At 35.6% G+C, this 27,383-nt stretch overlaps 1 pseudogene; it reads right to left on the reverse strand.

Annotated features, from left to right (window-relative positions):
• Nucleotides 1-2,572: 2,572 nt before the first annotated feature.
• LOC118018946 lies at nucleotides 2,573-3,259 on the reverse strand (annotated as a pseudogene).
• Nucleotides 3,260-27,383: the final 24,124 nt, after the last annotated feature.

A 27,383-nucleotide genomic window follows, 5' to 3' on the forward strand; every position in this document is an offset into this window, starting at 1 on the left:
TTATATGAGTTGGCTAGAGCGTGGTGCTAATAAAAATCTCCAACTTTGGGGCACCTGGGTGGCTCAATAGGTTGGGTGGTCGACTTTTTATTTTGGCTCATCATGATCTCAGGTACTGGGATCAAGTCCCACGTCAGGCTCCTTGCTCAGCAAGGAGTCTGCTTGAGGACTCTCTCTCCCTCTCTCTCTGCCCCTCCCTCCACTCAAGCTCTCTTTCTCTATCTCAAATAAATAAATCTTAAAAAGTATTTTAAAAAAAATCCTCAACTGTATCTGCATTGTGAGCTCGTTTTAGCTCCTAAAATTACTTATTTTATCTTTATTTTTTCTTAATCAGTCCTAAAATACTTTTTTTTTCTATTTTATTAGTCCTTACAAATCACTAAATATAGGCTTTATTGATCCTCTCTATTTTGTGTTAATTATCATTATTTTCTGTTATCTATACATTTTATTCCTTCAGATAGTATTTAGGTATAGTCTATTTTTCCTAACATCTTCAGTTGGATGCTAGGCTTATTAATGGTCAACCTTGCTCTTTTACTATAAACATTTAATACTGATAATTTCTCTCTAGTGTATATTCTCTTGGTAAAATTATTTCTGGTGAGTTTCAATCTTTATCAATATATAGGGACTATTCTTACCCCGAAAAATCCCATTTTGTCTTAAAGAAAGTTACACCAGCCTTCACTTACTTGGTTTCGCCTGCTCTTTTTCCTTTTCCCATTCTTTTACTTGCTAGCTTTCTGCATTCTCATATGTTAGATTGCTTACTAACAGCATATAACTGGATTTTGTTTTGTTTTTTCATCCACTGTGAAGGGGCGCCTAGGTGGCTCAGTCAGTTAAGTGTCTGACTCTTGATTTCAGCTCAGGTCATGATCTCAGGGTCCTGGGATATAGCCCCACATCAGGCTCCTTCTCAGCAGGGAGTTTTCTTCTCCCTCTCCCTCTGTACTCTTTCTCTCGCTCTCTCTTAAGTAAATAAATAAAATCTATAAAAAAGAAATAAATCCATTGGGAAATGTGTCATTGAAATAAGGCTTTTTCATTTGTTTTTACATTTCATTTAAGCATCAAATTCAATATATTTGGATTTTGTATCTTATTTTGTGTTTTCCCTTTATCCTCCCTTTTCAATGTTTATTTTTCTTTAACTTTTCTTTTTAATTTTCTTGTTTTCAATGTATAGCTTTATTTTTAATTCTGTTTTCCTGCTACTTGATTATTTTTAATCTTTTAGTTATTACACATTGGGTTATATTTTATTTGATCTACTTCTATCTATCTCAAGATAATTTCTGTACTCCATCCCCAAACATAGAGGACTTGAGAACAATACTTTTCAAACTGTCAGTGGTAAGGAATTTTTTTTTCAAAATTTCCAATTCTTTATGGACTGATGGATCTGTAAAATAAAATCAGCACATGTTACTAGAAAAGTGAAATGATAAAATGCACACTAAATACAAGGCTACTTTTTTAATTACTGGATTTAACAGATATAAAATTATTCTGTCAAAATGCTTTTAAAGTTTCTAAACCCTTACTATCAATTTCAACGTATTTCTTGTCACAGATCAGTACAAGACAGTTTGTGGACTGGTACTGATCATGGAATGTAGTTTCAATGGGACTGACTGAATACTTTAGTGGCAATCTTTTCTTTCTCCTTATAGAATTGCCATCAGGTATTGAATATAATTTTAGTCTACCTTGTTTTTTTAATCCCTACATTACTATTACTTGAACCGTTTCATGTAGTTAACATTTGTTTAGATTTATACATTTCTCAATTTCATTGCCTTATTTTTTTCATCTCAGACCTTCCTTTTGTGATACTATTCATCCTTCTGAAATAATCCTTTATTTCCTTTAGTGAGGGTAGGTTAGTGGCAAGTTCTTTGTCTCAAATGTCTTTATTTCTTCTAAAATCCCTAGTGATAGTTTAGTTTGGTATCTAATCCTAAATTGACAGTTTTCTCCTCCTACCAAACCTTTCTCAGAATTTTGAGGATATTATTCTATAGACTGTTTATATTCATTGTGATATTGCACATTTTGCAAGTAATCTTTCTTTTTCTTTTGGCTACTTTTAAGTTTTTCTTCCTGCACTTGATATTTTTAAATATGTTTATAAAGTGACTTGGTGTGGGTTTTCTTTTGTTTACTTTGCATGGAAGGACATGTGTTTGCTGAGCCTAAATATTCTTATTTTTCCTCAATTCCGTTAAATTCTTATTCACTGTATTTGCCAATATTGCCCCCATCATATTTCATATTGTCCTCTGTGAATCAGATTAGAAAAACTGAGACATTTCTATTCTATCCTTCACAACTCTTAGCTTGTGTTTTCTTTTGAACTTCAATTTTTTGAATTTCTGTGGTACATTTCTTCAAATTTGACAATTCTCTTCACAGTTTTTTTTTTTTATTCACGACTCTATTCTTGTGTTTCAATGATTATGTTTTATTTATTTTTTTTTATTTTTTGCTGACACTGGGCACTTTATTAGCGAGGAGCCTTGGTTTGGGGAGGGGGTGTTGGGATGCAGAAGCAGCACCCATCTCAGAGGATTTTCCCGGAAATCAAGCGTTCCTCCATGCAGATTTCGAGGAAACACCATTGTGCATGAAATCCCTCGAGGACAGTGCTGTGACTGCCAAGCAGCAGAGATAGGCGGGTTGCCTGGGCACAACTGGGCCCCCAGGACAGCAGGGCTTCGATGTCAGGCTCCATATTCGATGGCTGGAAAGCAGCGGCTGTAGCTGTAGCTGCGCACAGGCACACCATCAGGTCTCAAAGTCCCAGACGACGTCGTTGCAGCCCACCAGAGGCCGGGTGATGGACTTGGGGCCGGTCATGAGCGCGATGGCGTCCTAGGACGAAGAGGGGGTGCGCCTGCACGCCATTCACCTCGCCCTTTTCGGAAGGCGAGAGGTTGGGCTGGAGCCAGCCGCGGGCTGGGACGTGCTCGAGGGAATTCAGGATCTCTTCGCTTTTGGCGTTTTCCTGATGCCTGAAATGGTGGCGGCGGAAGCCGAGCACGACCAGGCCCTGGGACCCGAGGCGCCGCTGCAGCTGGTTCATCTGGGTGTAATCCCAGAGCTCTGGGCCTCCGAGCGAAGCCACGTTCTGGAAGAGCAGCACCTTGCCCCGCAGGCAACCCAGGCTCGTGGGCTCCCCGCCGGCTGGTGGGCGCGCAGACAAGGCGGACCTGGAGCGCCGAGCGGCGCGCAGGAGGGGCTTTGTGAGAAGAGTGCATTACGTAATTTTTATTTATAGATTACCTATTTAATTAATCTTCAGATCTCTGTAATACTAAATATTATCTTTAATTTTGCAGATATTTGTTTCCATCTTTTATTTCTTTTTTTTTTATTAAAGATTTTTATTTATTTGACAGAGAGAGAGATAGCGAGAGCAGGAACACAAGCAGAGGGGGAGTGGGAGTGGGAGAAGCAGGCTTCCCGCAGAGCAGGGAGCCCGACGCGGGACTCGATCCCGGGACCCCAGGATCATGACCTGAGCCGAAGGCAGACGCTTAACCGACTGAGCCACCCAGGCGCCAGAACATGGATTCTCTTAATGCGCTTGCCCATCATTTGAAAATGGGACCCAGCTCAGGCTGTAATTTGTTACTTGTTTCATGGATTTCTTTTGGAGCTCCCTAAATATCTATTAATTCTTTTTTAAAAAAAATTTAATTTTTTTAATTTTTATTTTAAGGTATCTACCGATTCTTTTTTTTTTTTTTTTAAGATTTTATTTATTTTTCAACAGAGAGAGAGACAGCGAGAGAGGGAACACAAGCAGGGGGAGTGGGAGAGGGAGAAGCAGGCCTCCCGCCGAGCAGGGAGCCCGATGCGGGGCTCGATCCCAGGACCCTGGGATCATGACCTGAGCCGAAGGCAGACGCTTAACGACTGAGCCACCCAGGCGCCCCTCCATCTTTTATTTCTTTAAACGTTTTAAAAGTCCGTTTTTACTCTACATCTATTACTTCAGCTATTGGAGAAATAGGGATTTAATTCTCCTGTCTTGATTTCGCTGAATAGCACTTGTGGTGCCATTTTTATAAAACTTTTATAATTTTGGACTGTGAGTTTGGTTTTGGTGGCTTTTTTCTGTGAGAATCATTTGGGGCCACATTTGGGCCATAATTTGAAAGATAATATTTTAAAATATAAGTGCCTTAGAAATGTCCATAACTCATGATTATTTTATGTTAATATACCTGTATGATTTTTTTTGCAAGGTACATAGTATAAATCTGATTATGGAAACCATGATGTGAGAGCAAGTTTGTATTTGTAAATTTGCAGACTTGTTTCCATCACAGCACAGGCCAAGCCAGATAAGTACGCTTGTCATGTTTATTTATTGGCTTATTTTCTTTTAGAGTTCCTCCCTGGTCTGGAAAGGGGAGTTAGAGAGAAATCTAATTTAACCAACCCCATCTACCCCCCCCCAACTCTGATTGCATGGGCCAAAGTTCATTACCTATATTCTCCGGTAAAATTTGATTTCTGATGTTGGTAGAGATAATAGCTTTTAGCTTACCATTCTGGCTTTTACTTTTCTCTTTGATTTGGGTCCTTTGGTGTTTTTATTACTTGGGGTGGGGTTGGGCTTAACTGTAGATTAAAAATAATGTTTATTGTATTTTTTCCAGAATTTCTGGCTGTATTACAGTGAGGCATTGTTCAGGATATTTATCTTGCCATAGTGTTATTTGAAATGTAAGCATATGGTCCAATTCATGTTCTCTTTTCTTTCTGTACCCTAGTCATACTTTACATCTTTCAGTCACTCAAAAATCTTTAGTTACTTTCCAGCTCATACTGTTTTGGTTAGGGTAAGATTAAGCATACTCCAGCTGTAAAAATAAACTCCCAAATTTCAGTGCCTTAAAAAGAATAGATGCTTTTTGTTTACTCATCTAACAACCTAATATGGGCATTTCTTGGTGTCAGGTGACTTTCCTTCATGTGGTATTTCAGGTATCCGTGCTTCTTCCATCCCAGGGGTCAACCAGGGAATAGAAATGACACACACCACTTTCATCAAACTTCTTGGATGGGAGTTAGTCACATAACCACCTGTGGAGGCAAAAGAAGCATAAGAAACACTCCCCGGTCAGGGCTATATCTAATGAAGATTGCACATTACAGTGGGAAAAAACTCTCAGCATTGATGTACAGATACTCATTTCTGTGACAGGTGCTTCTGTGTATGATATTCCCTGTGCCTGGACACTTTCCCTCACTTACCCTCTCTGATTGACACTCTTTTGTGCTTTGTTACCCAATCACAATCTAGGAAAGCTTTTCCAGATTAAGTGAGGGCCTGGCTTCATAAAAACAACCTAATAAATCCTTCACTCCCTCTTAGCACTTATAAAATTGTAATTGTTTTAATGGCTGTGCAATTGTTTCCTCAGTCTCTAATTCCTCCACTAAAACAAGCTCTGTAAAGGAAGAGCTCATCTCTCTCCCACCCCTTCACCCCTCCCCCGCTCATGATATTACTAGTTCCTTAGGGTCTGGCAAATTGTGAACATGCAATAACTATGTGTTAATGCATAAAAAAATAAAGGAGGTTTGCATAAAATGATCAACAAATTTATAGTGGAAACCATGACATTTAGTATCATCAAACTCTTGAATGCTTAGCTTGTATAAGTAAGTTAATCACAAGGGGAATTTATGAAGATTCGCTCAACAGAGCAGGTTCTGTGACAAAGCCAAGTACATATTCTTTGTCATTAGGTGTCTCATATCTACTTGAGGGGTGGAGATGTGAGGCATTTCTAAGCTGGAACATTAAAACTCTCCTCTAAAAAATTTTAAATTAGTAAAATATAGGTTATGATTATGCCAAGATATGTCAGCTGTGATGTTGCCACAAATGCTATATTTTAGCCTTCCTGTTAGAGACATACATGGTTTCTTATACCTCCTTACTCTGGGAAGCACATTTCTTGCCTTATAGAAAGAATAAAGCGTGTTCCATTTAGATGTCCCATCAAAGGAATATCATACAATTAAATATGCATTTGGTCCTATAGTCTTTATTATCTAAACTGTTCAAGTAGGGAGGTTTTATGTGCTCAGTCATTCTCTCCAATTTCAAGTATTAAGATCAAAGGTTTTCTTTTTTTCTCTCAGAAATATAATGAAATAAAATTATAGACTTCTTTTTTTTTTAGGTTTTTTTTTGGTAGAAATGGGTTATTTGGAATTTATTTTCTTTAGTTTTTTAAATTGAGGTATAATTGACATTAATTCATTTCAGGTGTACAGCACAATTATTCCGTATTTGTATATGCAAAATGATATACTTCTTAAAGCAAATAAAATGAGTGTTGAGGTATACATTGTTTCATTAAAGATAGTAATATGTCAAATATGTGTTGGCATATTTAAAAACCTGATATCTAATATTTTTATGAGCTTTTATGTTTACTTTTTTAAGTTTTTCTTTTGTCTTTTTTTTTTAATAGGTTTCCTGGCTTCTCTTAGGAGCGCCTTACTTTCATGTTGCAAGATTCCTCCAGACCAGGTAAAAAGAAGGCAATGAACTTATTTGAACTTTCTTGGTAGAAACTTAGTTTTGTTGAAATATTTGCACGCCTTCTATCTGACTCTTTAATATACATACACCGCTATTTGCCAGTGCTGTATTCTTCATCTTAAGTTAGTCATTGGTAAATGGCTGCTTATTGCTCCTTCAATTTTTTACCTGTGTGGTTTTGCTTTGAACGTATTTTTTTTTTTAACCATTCAGATTGACTGTGAATTATATCAGGAGAGCAGCCTTTTAGTAATCAAGGTCAATAGGAATCTCTACTCCTAATAAGTCATATAAAGCCTTTGCTGTGTGCTATTCCACAGGGCAGAGTAGAAGCTGTTTTATTGACCAGCCTTTCCTAAGGGGGCCTTGTAGCATTTGCAATTTTTGCCCTTAGAGGCTGGTAAAAGAGACCTCTGCTACTCTTTTAATCAGTACCAGAATCAGCAATTAACCTATAACTGTAGCTGGTGTCCTAGAAATGAGGCAATGTAATCTTTTCTCATTACTTCTTATGGGAAAATTACTTTTGACATATGTGCTTTAAGGTTGCTCACACTTTTCAAGAAATATCCTTTTAGCCTATGTCAATCAGTACACATATTACCTCTTCGTAGATGATCACATTTTGGCTTATCTGACCTAAACTGTTCTGCGTTGTATTTTGCCTTTATGCATTTAAGGGTGCCCTGTGCATATTTCTATCGGAATGCTTATCACAATGTTGTATAATCATCCTTTTACTACCTTGACTGTAAATCTTCTCAGATTAGAGAGCATTTATCTTGATAAATTCAGTTACTAGGAAAGTGATTGGTTCTTCATTAATAATGGCATTTCAGATCAGCCTTAGGAACCAAGATAGTTTCTGCACAATGAAGAGTGCCTAGCACATAGTAATCTCTCAATAAATATTTCTCAAATAAGATTCTTTTTTTTTTAGCTTTTTTTTTAATTCTTATGTTAATCCCCATACATTACATCATTAGTTTTAGATGAAGTGTTCCATGATTCATTGTTTGTGCATAACACCCAGTGCTCCATGCAGAATGTGCCCTCCTCAATACCCACCACCAGGCTAACCCATCCTCCCACCCCCCTCCCTCAAATAAGATTCTTAATAACAACACCTAGTGGGGGCACCTGGGTGGCTCAGTCAGTTCAGCGTCTGACTCGTGATTTTGGCTTAGGTCATGATCTCATGGGTTGTGGGAGCCCTGCTTAGGGCTCCACACTCAGTGGGGTGTCTGCTTACTTGTCCTTCTCCCTCTGTTCCTCCCGTCTGCTCGCCCACACACACTGTCTCTCAAATAAATAAATAAATCTTTAGAGAAATAATAACACCTAATGTATAACACTTCTTTTATGATAGACATAGTTCTGACTTAGATTAACTCATGTGACCCTCAAAACCACTTTAGTAGGTAGGGCTATTATTTTCTCCATTTTACAGATGAGTAACTGATACAAGAAATGGTGAGTAAATTTCCAAATGGCACACAGCCAGGAAGTGATGGTGCCATGAGTCAAATCTGGTCAGTCTGGCTCCCAAGTCCATCCCCTTAACATTACTGTAGGAAAAGCTTCTGCAGAAAGAAAGGACTTGCTGATGAAACATTTTCACATATAAGAGGAAGAAATATTTATACTTACACAAAAGACTGACACTAAGTATAAATATATGTTCTTATAGGGTATATAAGAGGTAAAGGGAAAGTTATAATTTGCATTCCTGCACATTTTCCATGAACCAAAGCTGTATATCATTTTTCCAGAGAAGTTTATGAATAAAATGAAACCTTTTTATGTTTTATATCTGGAATTAAAAGGCCCAGTGCATAATTAGAAGTGATGAAAAGACTTTCAGTTCTTAATGTTGGACTATTATAATTTTTTGGGTAGTATCTAAATTAATATTACCATGATAATAAAATACTACAAGAGTATAAAGATATGCATCATCAAAATTTTCTCATTAATGAATAGTGTGTTAAGCTCTCATACTAATGAAATGAGACTTAGGATAAAAACACATTGGGAAATTGTCCGTATATTCTTGATAATTAAATAAAAGATCTGTGTAATAGTAGACTGTGATACATTGTGTAATTCACTTTAAAACCTTTTATTTTCATAAGATCTTGAAATACAACGCCCAATTGCATTAGGAAACATTTACAAAATTTAGTTTAAAATATATGTTACCTAAAAATTTGTAATACACCTCAATATACTTTAACAGAAAAATGGAACAAAGCTTATAGACATACCTAAAAATTGAGTTTGAGATAAAGTATGCTAATCTGGCATGTGCATGTTCCGAGTAAATAATGTATTCTAGTTAAAAAATGGTTTACTGCGTAAATGCACTCTCTGCATAGAATTCTAGGGAAAAAAAATCAGCCTTTGAATCTGGTTTTGGGAATTATTGAAAGAGTATTCATCTTGAAGTTAGAATTGTTCTCCCACTGAAACTTAAATTTTTGTGTGCAATAATCTGAGTTTCCTAAAGATAAAGCTACTTGAAGCTGATTCCTAATTTTAACAAGGTTTTTGCTTTGTTTTAGAATTTGGCTTAAATTACCAACTTATATTAAATTACCTTATTTTATTTAAAATTATAGGTAAACATGAATAGATATACCAATAAATATAAAATTTAATGATCTATTTATTCAGATCTGGGGCATTATTCCTCAGCCTTTCCCCGACACTGGCTAGCTTCAAATAATTCTCTTTCTTTCTCTCTTTTCCCCCCAATCTCTGTATTATTACAAGCTTGTATTTTAGATTTATGGACTTTTTCACTAAAGTTTTCAATTTTGGCTTGTTTTTTTTGTGTGTATGTATTTGAATTTGTGATACAAAGAATGAGCCTCATGGTACCATAACACTACCATTTTTAGATTTCACTTTGAATTACATATTCAAAAACTTACAAATAGGAGCCAAGCTATGTCTTCTTTTCCTAAGAATTATAGACCCTGGGCTTTTCCAGAGAGACTTTTTAGCACCATGGGATAGCATAAGCCCTTAAATTCCTAATATTATTTTCCACAATCACTGAATGACATGCATTTCTGGGTCATTGTACATTTTCCAAGTGTTTTGCAGGCTCCTCATAGAGTAGCCAGTGAAGAAGAATAGTTTTCAATTTGACAGTTATGGGATTGCAGTGCTACCGTTTGGTAATGTAAGGATAAATTACAGTCTCATTTACACCATGTTTTTTTCCTTATGATTCCTGTGTTCTTATTTCCTTTAAACAAGGTATTCCTGTATCTGTCACTTCCTGAAAACTCAATTTCTATTATGATGACATTCTTGGAATTTCTTCATGTAGAATTTCTCATGGTCTTTAAGAATACCATGATTATTGGACCCCCAGAATGTTATAAACACTTATCTTTGTGGAAATTGTGTGAATTAAACATAAATACCAGAAGTTCACTTACTTTGACTCAGTGGACACTCTCTTCAAAGACATTTAAGAGAATTGTTATGGCATTAGTTGGGGACATGTGATAATTCTCCACAGATAAAAAAAAAAAAATGAGTAATTTAGGAAGCCATGCATCTAAATAATAGTAGCTGGTCAGGTTCCTTAGAAACCAAAGAACCTAGTCGAGATGTTCTTTTAGAAGTAGTAAATGTAGGGTGCCTGGGTGGCTCAGCTGGTTAAGCGACTGCCTTCGGCTCAGGTCATGATCCCGGAGTCCCTGGATCGAGTCCTGCATCGGGGTCCCTGCTCGGCAGGGAGTCTGCTTCTCCCTCTGACCCTCCCCCCTCTCATGTGCTCTCTCTCATTCTCTCTCTCACAAATAAATAAATAAAATCTTTAAAAAAAAAAAAAAGAAGTAGTAAATGTAATGCCTTTCCATGTAACCTGAGTCTGTTTTTAAATTCAATTAAATTCAATACACTATATAATAGTTTTCATTATATTCTACTCAGAATTGCAGAGGATAAACAGACAAGGTCAATGGTATGTGTGTTTGTTCTTTAAACTTTTCTATAGCTTTGAGAATATCTAATAAAAATTTCGTACCAAACCTATTATACATTAGTACAAACAATAAAGTAATAATGAGTAAAATCTACATAGCCTATAATTTATGAGTATGTAGTTAAGTACCCCATACATAATTGGTAACTTTTAACAAAATATATGGATCTCTAATCCTTGTTTTGCTTATCTGTTAAATGAAAGTAATAAGAGTATCTCCTTCATAGGATTTTTCTAAAATTCTAAAAGTATTAAGACAACTGTAAATATTAAATGAAATACTGCATATAAATTACTAAGCAGAGTAGCTAACAGTTGGTCAATAATTACTCAATAATTTCTTGTAATTATGATGATTTACATATACATTTGTAATTTATCAGTTATATATAGTTCACATCATTGAATTCTTTTAACAAGTTAGGTAGCACAAATCTTTTATTTATTTTACAGTGTAGTATATTGAGGTTCAAAAAGTTGAGTCAGTTGTACAATCACATAATTAGTAGATAGAACTGTAACTTGAACCCATTGTTTATGATTTTAAGAATGATGCTGGGGACAAATGCATTAAGTTATTTTTAAAACCATATTTCAGAAAATATCTATATGGCAAAACAATCTTGTAACATAAAAATTCTAATTTAACTTCTTTGAATGTTCATCTTATTCAAAATCCTGTAAAAAAATGATAAATTATCTTAGGTAGTGATGTCCAATTTATTCAAGTTGTATTTTGTTGCCTTGACAAATTTTGGAGAGTCTTCTACTGGCTCCTCACAGACCTGGTTTTGAGTGCTGGCTCTCCCAGTTACAGGGCATTTGTGTATCGGGGATACTTAAAGAATGAGACAGAGTCGCTGTTCTTGTCAGACTTCAGTGTCTGGCACAAAGTAGAGATCACAAGCTATAGTTATTGCTACCACTAGAATATTTCAGTTGTTGAAGTGCAGAATTTGTTAATTTCTGTTTAGGTTTCTAATATCAAGGTGAATTTTATGTTTAATGATTACATATTCAGTATAGTAAATACTTTATAATTGTGGAAGTATATTCATTTCATCATTGTATTTTTCTTGTAAGTAACATAAATGGGTGAGATCATCTAACTCAGCCTCTAGCACTTTAAGCTTTTACATCTTAAAACTTGGAATTGTCCCAGTGACTCAAAGTTATCTCATCGAGTCCTTATTCCAAACAATACTGTCCTTTGCTTAGGGCCAAATGGGTAGCCCCATGACTTTCTTAGGTTGTACATGCAAAATATGTCTATTCCTTGTTTTAATTTTCTATTTTCTAAGATAAATGTCTTTGATTTCTTCAACTGTTTTTAATGTGGCCTATTCTGAGACCCATCCCATGATGCTTAGTCTTTTTCTAAAAGTGCTTGCATTTGTCTATAAGAGTTCTACTCCAAGTCACCAGCCTCAGAGCCATGGGGCAGCTGTGACATTGGAAGTAGGTTCCTGACATTTTTATGATTTCTAAGTAGCAGTAGCAACTTTCTGACCTCAGGATAGGATTTAAAGAGAAATGACTTAAATGCTAGTGGCAGAGTCCCTGACTTTTCCTTTTCTAGTCTGATCATTGCTCCAATAAACCATTAAATTCTTGAAATGCCTCATTTTCCTTTCTTTCACTGAGCCCTGAATTATCAATTTGTAAAATGTGTATAGGGTCCAAACCATAGTTCTTGGCACTTAGTACATTAAATGTGAGTACTTTAAAAAGCTTAATTTCACTTAATTTCCTTTCATAAGCATCCCTATTACAAATCATTAAAAAAATAGAGTTTATTTTTATTATGTTCGATCAGAGAAGATAAATTCAAGAACAACACCTTTTCATGTGTAAATTCATTTAACATATATTTATTGAAGGTCTATCATGTTCTGAAAATTGTGAACATGATGGTTAGCAAAATAGACACAGTTCAGGTCTTCATATATTCCATTTCAATGGAAAATGCACTCCACAGAAATGGAAATAAATGAATTAGGGACAGTTTTTTTTCTTTCTGAACAGGATTACATTTCTCATGAACTGGAAAATCTAATGAACTTTGCTTGATTTTAATAAGAATACCCAGATGGGCCCCTGTTTGTATGTGTGCTCAGTTACTGATTCAGTAATGGCTGTCTTTCCTATTGTAGATAGAGCCAATCACCATCACCCTGGCCGCTGTGGACTAGAAACATTTCCTTCTGGACAGCCCCACATCTACAACTTCTTATTTCACATATGTAAAGATGACTTTTCATGTTTTAATGATCTCTCCTTGCCTTCTCTAGTTATACATATCATTCAGCACTATTGATGATGCTTCCTCAGATTTTCTGATAATATTTTCATGGGTTTCCTATTCTGATTTTTCTTTGGGAGCCAAAGAACTTTAATCCATTCTCCTTCCCCATCTCCTGTCTTCCTGCAGCAACACCACTTGTCTTGCAAGCTTCCCAGTGGGTAGGCTTCTTTCACCTTTCCTTCAACGAAGGCATAATTCTACTCAACCTGCAGTTAAAATCAGTGCTTTGGTTTAGGGTCAGAGAGAATCTAGGTTCCTCAGTACTTGGGACTCAGGTTTTACTGTACAGACAAGATGGGGTATTTAGAGTTCAGGCCCACTCTGAGATACTTCACATTTCAAAAGTTAAGTCGACTTTTGTGGCCTGGCCTCAGAACCAATAACATTTTTTGCCTTTACTCTAATGTGCAAGTGTGTTTTGAAATTTAAAAAGAACAAAACAAAACAAAAATATTCCCCAAAATATTTACAAGAGAATTTTTTGGGGGATTTATATTGCAAGTTTACCTAAAATAATAGTTCTCTGCATTTTATGCAGTTAAGTGGCAGACCTATTCGTATAGTCCATGGTCCCAAGTAAAACTACCTCATATTAAGTTACACTGAGGTTAAGTGGAGATAGAGCAGTTGTATGTCTATGTAGAAAACTGTACTAGAACATTGAATGGAAACCGATAGAAACCAAGGATTTGATTATTTTCTCAAACATACCTGGTTTGAGATGATTTAATCCGGTATATTTAGTCTTGCTTCCAAGAGGTCTTTTTTTTTTTTTGGATCTGCCATCTGAATCATTAAATTTTCCCCCTTCCTCAGGAATATTTTCCCTACCTTTCCTACTTCCACTGATCCTCAGATTTGTGTATAAACATGACTGCACAGGGAGTTGGATATCAGTATTTGAGTGTAGAATTGGGCCCATAATGGGTATTGAAATAAAAAGAATAATGAATTAAAAACCTGTGTACTTAAATGTGTGTTTTCCATTTCTGACTGAAAATGCTGCTCAAATGAAAGCCAATTTTCTTTTTATGAACTGAACTCATAATTAGGAACTTGAATTATAATGTCATAGAAATGGTAGTTATAATATAGACATATTACATTTGGTTAGATTTTGCACAAGGGAAATTCTCCTTTGTATTAACTGGACATTTAATTCTAACTCCACAGAAGGTAACTTTGAAATTGCAGGCTGTGGACTGTGCCCTGCTCAGGCACTCTGCCTAGGTCATGGTGGCCCACGGAACATCAGGGCCAGCCACTGAAGACTGTTTGACTCGAAAATTGTCATTTCAATTTTTCTGGATTTCATTTTAAATTCTTTTTTAATCGTGTGGTTCCATTGTCCATGGCATAAATCTGGGGGCAGGATTTGCATTTAGAATGCTATAAAATACACTGTTCCTTCGGGTATATGAAGGAGGGTACCCTCTACCAATTCATATAAATCAAGATGAGAATACTAAAAGCAAAGCAATTTGATTAGGTACTAAATTCAAAACATTACAAGATTGTGGTCTAACAACCACTAGAAACTGAAGTCATCCTGCATCTCTAGCATTGTCTAGTGTGGAAAATTAAAATGACAGTTTTAAGAGATAAAGGTAATCTTATTCCTATTGAGCTTTAGGGTTCATGCCAGTTTATCTTGGTTATGAGGTGTAATGTAATATTATATACACATCTACTATAAACATTCAGACTTTTATAGACATGTCAAAAGGGTACCACTTGATGTAAAATAAAATAAATTACAACCTTGTAAAAAGTTCCATGATTTACTCTAACATAGGTACACTCTTTCTCCACCCTTTCTGCCATCTTAAATCCCCAGGAGAAACTGAAGAGAAACAACTGTAAATTTTACTTTAAGAGTTATCAGAGCAATAATGTAACTTTTCCAATGTCAGGGATCAAAATCTACCTTTGCTTTTATTACAAGATAATATCATCAATGTTTACATATTACCGATGAATAAATTCTCTGAAGCTCTTCAAGCTTACATTTAGGTAATGTGCCTATGGAATTTTCCTTTCATAAATCTTACAGTAATCTTACATACATTGAGTTTGCCACAAAAATATATGTTTTTTATTTCAAGTGGTATCATAAGTCCATAATTTCCTTGCATTTCTAAAACAGATATTAAAAAAAAAACATACATCTAGAATGTAGATTAGGAACCTTCTTTTTTCAATGTGTGTCCTCTTTAAAGCTAAAATAATTTTTTCTCATCTTATATTCTGTCAATGACACTGCTGTGGGCTTGATTTTTTTTTTTTAATGTGTAGGAGATATTTGGCAAGTAATAGCATTCCTTTCCTATCAAGTTTTTTTTACAGCTTTTATGTAGCCAGAACAACCCATTTAAACTCATATTCATTCTATACATACTCGCTTTTAGTGATATTTCTTCTTTGTATGCCCTCTTATAATTAGGAAGAAGGCCCCGAAGGGCCCAATTAGACAACATGTGAATGTAATTATAACACTTGACTTTTTTCTGTCTTCTCCTTGTATGTATGTCTGTGTAGTATATAGCATAACTTACTTGGGAGAAAATTCCAACCAGGAATAAATTACATATTGAGCTTTTAGCTAATTTATGGCAAACATTCATCATGGTTGCCTAACAGACACAGTTTCCTTTTACCTATATTAAGAACAGTAGAAAGACTGGAACTGCCTTTCATAGCGAGCTTCCTCTCACATTTGGAAGTTGAACCAAACAACCAAACTTCCAGTCAACCCTGTGTCCAGTGTCAAATCATCATGTAAGCCTGGTCTTGCCACGAAAGGGATTCTTAAGAGGGCTGAAGTTTGAGTGGTGAATTAGTGAAAGACGTGTGATCAGCCAGCATTGTTTTAAAGAAGACAATTTATAGCTACAGGAAGTTAAGGTCTGAGGAAAGAATTGAGACATTACTGCTCCGTAGTATTAATTCTCAGGGCCAAGTTTCCCAGTTGTGGTTGTCTTGTAATGTAACAAGTTCTACAACGGCTGTCTCAGGCACCAACAGGCACCACTCGGAGACAGTCCTCTCTCTCATATTTAAAAGGCTCTTTCTTCTCTTGGGACAATTAAAGTTGTTCTCAATGCAGGGTGAATTTCCAGAGACCATATTTCTCATTATGAAATAATGCATTTTCAATATATTTGAGATTAACCCAGGAATTGTTAGTCTCAGTTCATACTGAACATGCACGTGGATGACCAAGTAAAGGTTTTGTGTAAGTGCCTTTACTTTTATAACATGAATGCATAACATGTTAACATGAGCATATTGTACTTGGGCTACTAAGTACAACTATGCAAATTGTTCACTGTTATTAATCTACAAGGGGCCCTTGCTGTAAACTCTGATGTTAATGATGCCCTCTAGAGGTCTGAAATATGGTAACTTGGGTTTCTACTCTGAGTTTATTTACTAATTTTCTTGTTTTTATTCCCAATTAGAATCATCTGTCGCCCTAATCTGTCACTATCTAAGCTTACTTGTTCACATTTTATTCTTATCTCATCTGTCTTATGTAGGTTATAATGATAACAGCTAATAAGAAGTAACATTATTTAACTGCATTATCACATTTAATCCTCATAATAACTCTCTGAACGAGATTTTATTACTGCTCTCATTTTACAGATAAGAAAACAAAAGCTTTCAAGGATACAGCTTTTAAATTGGGGAGCCAGGATTTTTAACCCAGTCTTTCCGACTTGAGAGCTAGACACCTTCATTATCAATTCACAGGCAAACTACTATTACATTCTAAATAACAGCTATGCATGAGTAGGGTCTTTCCTCTGCCATATTATCTCCTGGGGCTTTGGCCACCTGCTTAGCTCTTTTGTTGCCTGCTTCCAACTTCTTCCTACTACCTGTTAACCAGTCAGATTTCCCATCTATCTGCCTTGCTCTACGAAGTCTTAGTTGAAGTAGATGGGAGTTTTATGGAAAGAAAACACTTAGGAAATCCAGGCCCATCGTGCAGGAAAAAAAACAAAACAAAACAAAACAAAACAAAACAAAAACCTTAAACTATGTCAAAACTTAATATTTTCCTTGGACCATATCTGTACATCTTAGGAAATGTAGATTGATATTAACAAATTAAATCTATTATGGGTTCACCCATATCTGGAAGGGTTTAGTTTATTTTACTTTAGACTGGCTGAGTTATCCTTTGACTCCTTGCCACTCAGTCTAGGTGATGCAGCTCCTAGAAATCTACAAATTCAACATGAGGCTCTTACAAATATTGAAGGATGTTGGTTTATGGGTGGAGGCTCCTCCTGAGACTACTGAAGAGGTGTGTTAAGTGAAAGGAGTAGGTGGGGAAATTGCAGAAGTCTGAGAGAGTTAAGGGAATGTTACAATTGGAATAGGCAGAGAAAACATGAGAGTAATGAGAAGAAAAAAATATTGATGTTTTATGGCTGGCAACTAAAAATAAGTTCTAAGAAACTAAACGTGCTGACCCACCTAACAGGGAAGAAAAATTTACCTGTTTGAAGATATCTTTAATCTAACTTTATGTAATTTTTTTTTAAAGATTTTATTTATTTATTTGACAGAGAGAGAGACAGCGAGAGCAGGAACACAAGCAGGGGGAGTGGGAGAGGGAGAAGCAGGCTTCCTGCCAAGCAGGGAGCCCGATGTGGGACTCGATCCCAGGACCCTGGGATCATGACCTGAGCCGAAGGCAGACGCTTAACGACTGAGCCACCGAGGTGCCCACTTTATGTAACTGATATTAAATCAGTTTAGCCAGTATTGATTGGGTAATGAAGCAATACCAAAATTATGATAGGGTCTAGTATAGATAATTTCCAGAGTATAAAGATATGTTTCTAAGAAATATTTTATAAATTAAACATCTTAATGGAGTAGTATTCTGAGAGGTCATAGAAGATTTTTAAAAATTGTGAATTGGGACACCGGGTTGCTCCGTCGGTTAAGCGTCTGCCTTCAGTTCAGGTCATGACCTAGGGTCCTGGGATTGAGCCCTGCATTGGGCTCCCTGCTCAGCAGGGAGTCTGCTTCTCCCTCTTATTCTCCCTCTGTTTTCTCTCTCTCTCTCAAATAAATAAATAAAATCTTTTTAAAAAATGTGGACTGAAGTAAGGCCCCTGACACCATTTTATTTAGTCTGAAATCATGTTTTCTGTCAAGTAGAAAAATGTGAATGCAGTTTTGTGTCCTGCAAAATACTATTTTTTCCTGACAAATCATATAATGCCATATTGTTTTAATACTAATTTAATTGATTTCTTTTATCTTTCATGCTTTGGGAATACCTACATAGTATCTCAGCTCTAAAACAAGATAAATAGCTCACTATCAGCACATAACTTGAACCTTTACCCAGGTGTAAATGTAAAATAGGAATACATCAATTAGCATTCAACTAACATGGTCATTTGCTACGTTATTATCCCATTAAAACATTGTATATTTTTGTTCTTTATCAATGACTAAAACTCAGTAATTAGGAGATTGTGTCAAATGGCTGACTACTTAAACCCTAGAACTCTAGAAATGGCATATAAAATGTGAATTTTTAAAGAGTAGCTTCAAAATTATGTGTGGAACAATAATGAATAGGTTCTACAGACCACTGATTTTAGGAATTAATGAAAGACAAGAAGCAATTTAGAACAGATGGATAGATAAAAACATATGCTGATGTAGAGGAAGGGGTCATGTCAGATAGAAGGATGAGGCTGGTGCTTTTAGGGGAATTACACCCAGATTTTGATATGCATCTGTCCTCCCAACTTGCATAGCTGGTCTGCAACAGCAGTCAGCAAGAGGTTTATTTCAGAGACTGAATTTGAAAGTGTAGGCATTTGAGCTAACAAAGAAAAGGTGTGCTCCACCCCCCAAAGATAACAGCATTTCTATTTGTTTATTTACTTACTTATTTACTTTTTTTATTGGGGGGGGTGGAGGAAGGGTTAGAGGGAGAGGGGGAAAGAGAGAATCTTAATTGACCAGCGGCTGGATCTCATGACCCTGAGATCATGACCCTGAGATAATGAACTGAGCTGAAATCAAGAGTCGGACACTTAACCTACTGAGCCACCCAGGTGCCCAAGATAATGGAGTAGGAGATTCCTACAGAAATCAAGATATCATTGCTCCCAACCTAGTAGCACTTCATGCTTTTCCCCCAAATCGCTGTAAAACGTCATCCAAACGAAACATACTAGCATGAATTACTAAAACAAATGTTATAGATCTTAACCCAGGAAAATGAAAAAAAAAAAAAAGGAATCTGAGAGAGAACAAAGCATAAAATAAAGAAATATTGGTGTGCAAAGAGACCAATAAAATTTAGAGTTAAGGCTAAACACTTGTTAGTGCATAATATTAAAATTTTGAAACAGTATAAAACTGAAATACCAGATAATATCAGCATGGAAATATTGGGACATGAAAAAGAAGGAAATTGAAAGCTGTTTCTGTGATAAATATATCCAGTGATATGAAAAATGCTAAATAGTGACAAAAATATGATTAAATAAGTGTGTTAAATATTAAAGGATGGGGGCGCCTGGGTGGCTCAGTTGTTAGGTGTCTGCCTTTGGCTCAGGTCATAATCCCGGGGTTCTGGGATCGAGCCCCACATCGGGCTCCCTTCTCTGTGGAAAGCCTGCTTCTCCCTCTCCCACTCCCCCTGCTTGTGTTCCCTCTCTCGCTGAGTCTCTCTCTGTCAAAATAAAATAAAATAAAATAAAATCTAAAAAAAAAAAGAAATATTAAAAGATGATGATCATCAGAAGAAATTATGTGAATATTATATACACACACATATCTCTCAAATCCCTGGAATAAAAAATAAATGAATAGATACTAAGAAAAATAGAAGAGACAAGTCCTGATTAATTATATCATTAATGGCCAAAACTTTGAGGAGTGCAAATACTACTTGAAATGACAGAGACTCCTGGAAGGTAAGGTGCATGGAAGGGGGGATAATTAATAACAAACAGAACCAAAGATCAGTTCCAGTTACATGCTACTTATAAGAAACACACTTAAAAATACACAAAATATTGTATTTGAAGAGATGGAAAAATAATAAATAATAATAGAAGCAAACAAAGGATTATTAATATCAGGCAAGATAGAAATCAAGGTGAAATTCTGCATACATCTTGAATTCCATAGACAGTATTTGTTATTTTCCTTCTGCCCAGAGAATGACCTTTTATTTTTCTTTTAGTGTGAGTCAACTGGTGCTACCTTTTTCAGTTTTTGTAGATATGAAAGTTTTTATTCTGCCTTTATCTTAAAGGGTATTTTTGTTGCATACAGAAATCTCAGTTGATAATTATTTCCTTTAAACATACGCAGAACTCATTCCATTATTTTCTGACGTTTTGTTGTTGAGAAGTCACCTGCTAATCATATTGTTGCTCCTTTGAAGGTAATTTGTGATTTTTGGTCCTTTGGCTGCTTCTAATTTTTTTTTTTCAGTTTTAAACAGTTTTATTATATGTCTAGGTATTGTTTTCTTTTGTATTTATACTTTAGGATTTTATGGAACTTCTACAAACTGTGTTCATTGTCTTTAATTGTTTTTTTGAAACTCAGGGGCATTATTTCTTCAAATATTCTTTCAGTTCCATTCACAAATGGATTCCAGTTGTCCGTTGGTTAGCATATTGGAGAATGTCTCACTTGTCACTTATACTTTTACTATTTTAAACTTACTCTCTTTTAAAATTCATTTTTATCCTTTTAACTTCAGTTTGTATATTCTCTATTGATATACCTTCCAGTTTACTGATCTTATGTTCTGCTCTGCCAGTATGCTGTTAAACCTTTTTTTGAGTTCTTATTTTATTGTACTACTTAGTCTAGAATTCCCATTTTTTCTAGTTGCTTTTCTCATGTTAAATTTCTTTATTTTCCCCTACTTTCTTTTTTCTCTCTCTCTCTCTTTCTCTCTCTCTCTCACACACACACACACATACACACACACCATATTTCTATGGCCCTGTGTCTTTGCTCTGCTAGTAATTTTTTAAATTAAATATTGGATATTGTATATTAAAACTACCGAGGAGGGGCGCCTGGGTGGCTCAGTCGGTTAAGTGGCTGCCTTTGGCTCAGGTCATGATCCCAGGGTCCTGGGATTGAGCCCCGCATTGGGCTCTCTGCTTGGTGGGAAGCCTGCTTCTTCCTCTCCCTCTGCCTGCCTCTCTGCCTACTTGTTCTCTCTCTCTCTCTCTGTCAAATAAATAAAATCTTAAGAAAAAAAAAAAAAACTACTGAGGATTGAGATGATATAATTGTTCTCTAGTGAGTTTCCGTTCTTTCTGTTGTTAGGTAGAATGAGGCTGATCACCTGAATCCATTCAAAGACAGAGCTGAGGTGAGACTAGGTTGTGATTTGGGTATTGCCCGGACTCCCCCTATCCTCAGTTAACATGCACTCCCAGGTCACAGTCATTCTGAGCTTTCAACTGAGAACCTTTTGTGTTTGCTGGAGTTTCTTACCTGGCTGTTCCTAAATTCAAATCTGAATTTCTTTAGGAGGGAAAGTGCTTTTTCTGATTAGCTGCTTGGCCTTTTGTCTCTCCAGTTTTAGACTTTGACAAATGTCTTGGAGAAAATCTGCCTGTGTGTCAAGCCTAGTTTTCTGCCCACCATTCTGCTGGCAAGCAGTGGCCATTTGCCCAAGCAAAGTACATATTCTCAGATTTATTTCCTGCACTCAGATTTGGCAATTCCCCAGAGAAAAATGCAGCTACAGAAACTCAGCTCAATTCTTTCAGTTCTCCTCTCCTTAGGATCTTGGCTGTGTAATCCTTATTGTTTTCAGCAGCAATTCTTTCTGCATTCTGTATGGCTTGTTTTTAGTTGCTTCTGTTGGCTTGTTTGTCCACCACATGCTCCTTTAACCTTTCTGGAAGTAAAACTCTTTGAACCAGTTATATATATATATATATATATATATATGATTATTTGTTGGATGTTTACTGAATTACATACCATTTTATTTATTCCTTAAAATAAATTTTAGGAGTATATATAACTGTTTCCATTTCTAGTATATGAATTGAAATTACTTCCCAATCTACATAGTCTCTACAAAGTAGGTTTTGAAATCATCTCCCTGTTTATGAAGAGAAACCCTGTGCTTTTCCTACTTATCGCATTTCTTTTTTTTTTTTTAAGGATTTTATTTATTTATTTGAGAGCGAGAATGAGATAGAGAGAGCATGAGAGTGGGGAGGGTCAGAGGGAGAAGCAGACTCCCTGCTGAGCAGGAAGCCCGATGCAGGACTCGATCCCGGGACTCCAGGATCATGACCTGAGCCGAAGGCAGTCGCTTAACCAACTGAGCCACCCAGGCGGCCCTACTTATCGCATTTCTTGATGCTGAAGAAAGTGAAGGGAAAGTAGAGCACCTTCAGAAGCCTGAAGTCAAGGAAGTTTGTGACTCTTTAAGAAGTTTGCACATGCCCCATGGACTGCTTCTGGGATGCCACTCTCTCTAATCTCTGAGTAAATGTACTGGAGTAGTTGGAGCCAACCATAGGGGAAAAAATGTGGAAAATAAATCACCATAATAGTATTACAGAGAACATGGATTGAGGATTATTTATGTGCCAAGCTCTCTACATGTATTAAAATGTTTAAAGCTCCCAGTAATCTGATGGCCTGAATCCCTTTTTATTCTTATTTCGCTAAGGTTGCAACTAAGCCTCAGAGAAGGTAGTAACTTAGCCAAGCCTCATAAGATAATAGGGTGAATGGTTTAACTTCAAAGGCCAGACATTATCCATTGCATATACTGCCCCCAAAGTAAGAAGTCATTCTCTTTGTCTTGTCTGGGAGGCAAAAACACCCCAAGTTAGAGAAGAGAACCAAGGAAACAAATTTTGGTTGGACTCTTGCAATGACTAAATTTAAAAATGTTGTCTCACTTATATGTGGAGGCTAAAAAAGTTGAACCTATAAAAAACAAAGAGTAAAATAGTGCTTATTAGGAGATTGGGTGGGGGACGATAAGAGTGAGAATGTGTAAGGGTACAAATTTGTAACAAGTAGTAAGTAAGTCAGAGAGACCTAATGCACAGCGTAATAAATACAGACAATGATACTCTACTATCATTTTGTAATGTGATAAATATCACTACATGGGCAGTCATATTACAATATATAAATGTATAAAGCAATAGTCTTATACCTTAAACTTACCCAGCATTACACATTAAATTTATTTTTAAAAAAGACATAATTTGGATTAAATATAAATGTTATCAAGCCTTTATCTAATTTAGCAGTTTCTAAATTCTGTGGAAAAGGATATATAGTCCCTGACTATAATAAAACTAAGGAAACAATAATAATAATTTTATTATTAATAGTATTATTATTATAAAAATCTTTATATCTAGAAATTTATATGGACAAATGATCCACTAATGTTTAATCTTTTTCATTTTTTTAAAGATTTTATTTATTTGAGAGAGAGAGAGGAGTAAGAGAGAGAGCACGAGCGGTAGGAGGGAGCAGAGGGAGAGGGAGAAGCAGAGACTCCACTGAGCAGAGAACCTGAGGATGCAGGGCTTGATCCCAGGGCCCCAGGATCATGACCTGAGCTGAAGGCAGACACTTAACCATCTGAGACACCCAGGTGCCCCATCTTTTTCACGTTTTGCATTATTAAAAGCCTCTTTCAAAAATGCAATGTACTTGGTACATTAGAGTATAAAACTATTGTTGGACACCATATGCAAAAATTTTTATATCGATTTGTGAATGAGAAATAAACTAATATATTCTATATTATAGAATAAACTCTAAAGATGGAAAAGGGCCTATTTAGGGTATGATATATTTCCTTTTTCTATGATTTGTATTATTACAGATTGGTTATAATGAATTCATATCTAATGAGTGAAAATAATACTGATCTAAAGATCTCTTGTGAGATACAACAAAGTAAAATTGTAGGAAAAAAAAAAACAACTAGTGTATCAGAGACAGTTATGACTGCCCCTTTCCATTTTTATTAAAACTGAAGCTCTGTAGCAGATGGGCTTCAAAGATATTTTAAAGATTTAAGTGCTAATGCATGGGAGAATTCCAATGCAAACAGTTCCTTTAAAGTACTTCAGTGCATGCTGGGCTGTGGGAGGGACCTGGAGAGGCCTCTTAATCTTGCTTAGATCTTTCCATTAATAGAGTGCTATAAAATTACCTTCAACATGCATGAGAAAAGTGGTCTTCCTGGGAGAAGCTTGGCTTCTTCCTGAATTATCTTCCCCTCAACTAAAATTTTAGTAAACCATTCTAAATAAGGAAACAACTCCAGCTGCAGTGGATGGATTTCAGTTTGGGGTTATTTTATTAAATATTGAATATTTTATTATTTGAAAGCATATGGCATACAAATGTTGAGAATTTTCAAAGAAGCCAACTTCTCATTGAAATAGCGTTCCATTTTTTAGTGCATAAACAACTGGTTGAAGTTAAGCATTTAAAATGGAAATATGTTGTTTTTATTTCAGAGCATAGTATCATCACAAAGTTTGAGTCTATAAAAATGTCTAGCAAAGTCAGTGCAGGCTTGCCACAGTCATATTAAGAATCATGGTGGTGACAATTGTGAGGTCATTAAAGATGATAATCTGTGTTACCTGTGACATGCTTATAAGCATTCTGCATGTAACATAAAGACAGAGAATTTGGGTAACCAGTTATTTAATAACTCAGTATAACCAGAAAAACTGCTAAAGTAAAAAGGACAAATTCTATCATTCCTAGAAATCTACATTTGTCCCATGATCAAATTCCACTTACTTTTACCATTTTAGTTATACAAAATACGACAGAATAATTTCATATGTTAATTTGCTCTTGAGAAATTTTTTTTTTATATTTAATAATTAGATTTTTTCATGATATTAGGTTGTATTTTTCTTTATATTTTTACTTTAACCATGACACAGTTTAAGTCTAGGAAAGAACAAGTGATATGATAAGAAACGAAATTAAAAATGTAGTTGTCTGTTTACAATTGAAAAATGTTTTGGTTTTCTCTCTAATTTCTACTTCATCCAGTTTTGTAATGAAGAAAGGGTATGCTCTTAGCTGTTGAGCAGGTGTCAGTAACTAACCAGAAAAAGTAGGTTTGATATCTTACGATAGCAGGCTTCATCCTACCCATGACTAGTGTGTGTGACCAGCATAGTGAAGTCAGTACCTTCCCAGGCTCTGCCACCAGAGAAAACTTCTATAACCCAGGTAACCTTGTTTAAGTAACGTAATTTTAGTAAATCATACTTCTGTATTTGCAATGTAAGAATATTATATGTATACTGTAATATATTTGTGGAAATGAAATTAGTAATATTTTGAAGTAATTTTTTAAATTATAAAATCCTATTTATTTGTTAGTAGTTGTTTCTACGTTGCTACTATGAAAAGCTGTGCTCATATTGAGTCATGGGAAATTAGTCTCCCTCTTTGTCTAGTTTGCAGCTAGACAACTTTACTCCCCTCCACTTTATTTTATAGAGTGGGGAGTCCAGCTGTGAAAGCCTACACTAAATTAGATGAGTAGAAAAACAAAAATCAGGAATGACATTCTCATTCCATTGTTGCCACCCACCCAAGTTATCCCCACCATCACCCCTATTTATAACAAGAGTTTTACTTGGTGAAGTACCTCATAAATCAAATCAAGGATTTACAAGACATCTTTTTTATTTCATAGATTTAAACATAGATTGAATGCTTGCATAAATATTGTACCATTTTTATAAAATGCTAGCTTAACCAAAATACCATTAAGTAGTACAGAACCAATAAATAAAGCAGCATTCCAATCCAGACATATTATTAAGGGAGGAAGCAATCAGATCTATAAAATAGTCCTACATTTTGGAGGGTGAACTCTTACAAACCAGATGTTCTAATTTTTGTATGGTCTTTGTATAGTACAGTGTGTTCTAAGGAACTTTATAGTCACTAATTAGAAAAAGCCTCACTTAACCCAGGTACTTTTGTTTCTCTCAATTCTGAATGTTGTGTGCAATTTAAAGTGCTCTAGCATTGACCTTTAATGGCCTCAAATGAATAATGTCCATCTGAGATTAACGATTTCTTTTGATATCAACAATGTTCCTAAAGTAAAAAAGGAAAATATTTTGCTCTTACTTTTTCATGTGCCAGTCTCTGTTTGTTTGATGTGAATTGGAATTCTTTCAACATTTTGGTTCTCTTCTAGCTATGTTGCTCTTCCTAATCCTTTATAAGGAAGGCTTGATGTAGACTGTTTTCAGACATTTGTTTTACTATAGTTTTACCTTGTGTTGGTGTCTTTGTTAGATATTTAGAACTGAGAAGCAAGGAAATAGAACAACATACAAAGAGCCCCAAAAGAAACAACAGATACCTACTGAGGAATTCTTCCTAGAACTTATAAAGTGGGAATTATCCTGGCTCCTGCTTTGGAGGTAGTGATGACCTAAAAACACAAATGGCCATGTATGAGCGTTGTTAGTCAGTGTGAGGTAGAGCATCATAGTGAAAACTGGCTTTGAAATCTATAGACCTAAGTTTAGGATTCTTACTAACTATCTGGCTCTGGTGAATTATGTAATCTCTCTAAACATCAGTTTCCATGGAATAAGTGGAAAAGCTAGTGTCATTAATGAACAATTCTGAAGAGGATTAAATTTTTTTGCCTTCATCATATATATGCATGTGCCACATGATCTGTGGGACGGGGGAAATCATCCGTCCACTCTGTTTTTCTGTCAGTAAAATCCACTCTATTTCTCTATCAGTAAAATGCTGAGTTCCTTTGAAGGAGCTAAAGTCTGCAGAAAGGAAAGTGCTACATAAATCCAGTTATTGCATGGAGAATGGTAAGGGACAACACTGTTAAAGTTCAATTAAATTTAACAGTAAGCATGTGCTTTCAGAAAAACAAAGGATGGTTTTACTAATGTCTTTGCCATCCATGCAAATTAACAGGGATCCAAGAGCTGCTTCTGTTAATAATAATAATAATAATAATAATAATAATAATAATAATAATAATAATAAAATATTAATAATAATAATTTGGTATATTAGTTTTCTAACAAAATACCACAGGCTATGTGACTTAAATAACAGAAATTTATGTTTCCACAGTTATGGAGGCTAGAAGTCCAAGGTCAAGTTTCCAGCAGTTCTGGTTTCTTCCAAAGCCTTTCCCCTTGGCTTGTTCTCTCTGTCCCTACATGGTTGTCCCTCTGTCACTGTGTTGTCTGTGTCCTGTCTCTTCTTATAAGAACATTAGTCATATTGGAATAGGGCTCTACACATATGACTTCATTTTACATTAGTTATCTTTCTAAATATCCTGTCTCTCAATACAGTCACATTGTAAGATACTGAGTTTTGTGAGTTCAACAAATTAATTTGGGGGAGTAACAGTTCAGCCCATAGCAAATGGTTTTCCACAAAATCCTAAG

This window comes from Mirounga leonina, unplaced genomic scaffold (genome assembly GCF_011800145.1).
Source record: "Mirounga leonina isolate KUSES-001 unplaced genomic scaffold, KU_Mleo_1.0 Mir_173, whole genome shotgun sequence".
Taxonomy (NCBI): Eukaryota; Metazoa; Chordata; class Mammalia; order Carnivora; family Phocidae; genus Mirounga; species Mirounga leonina.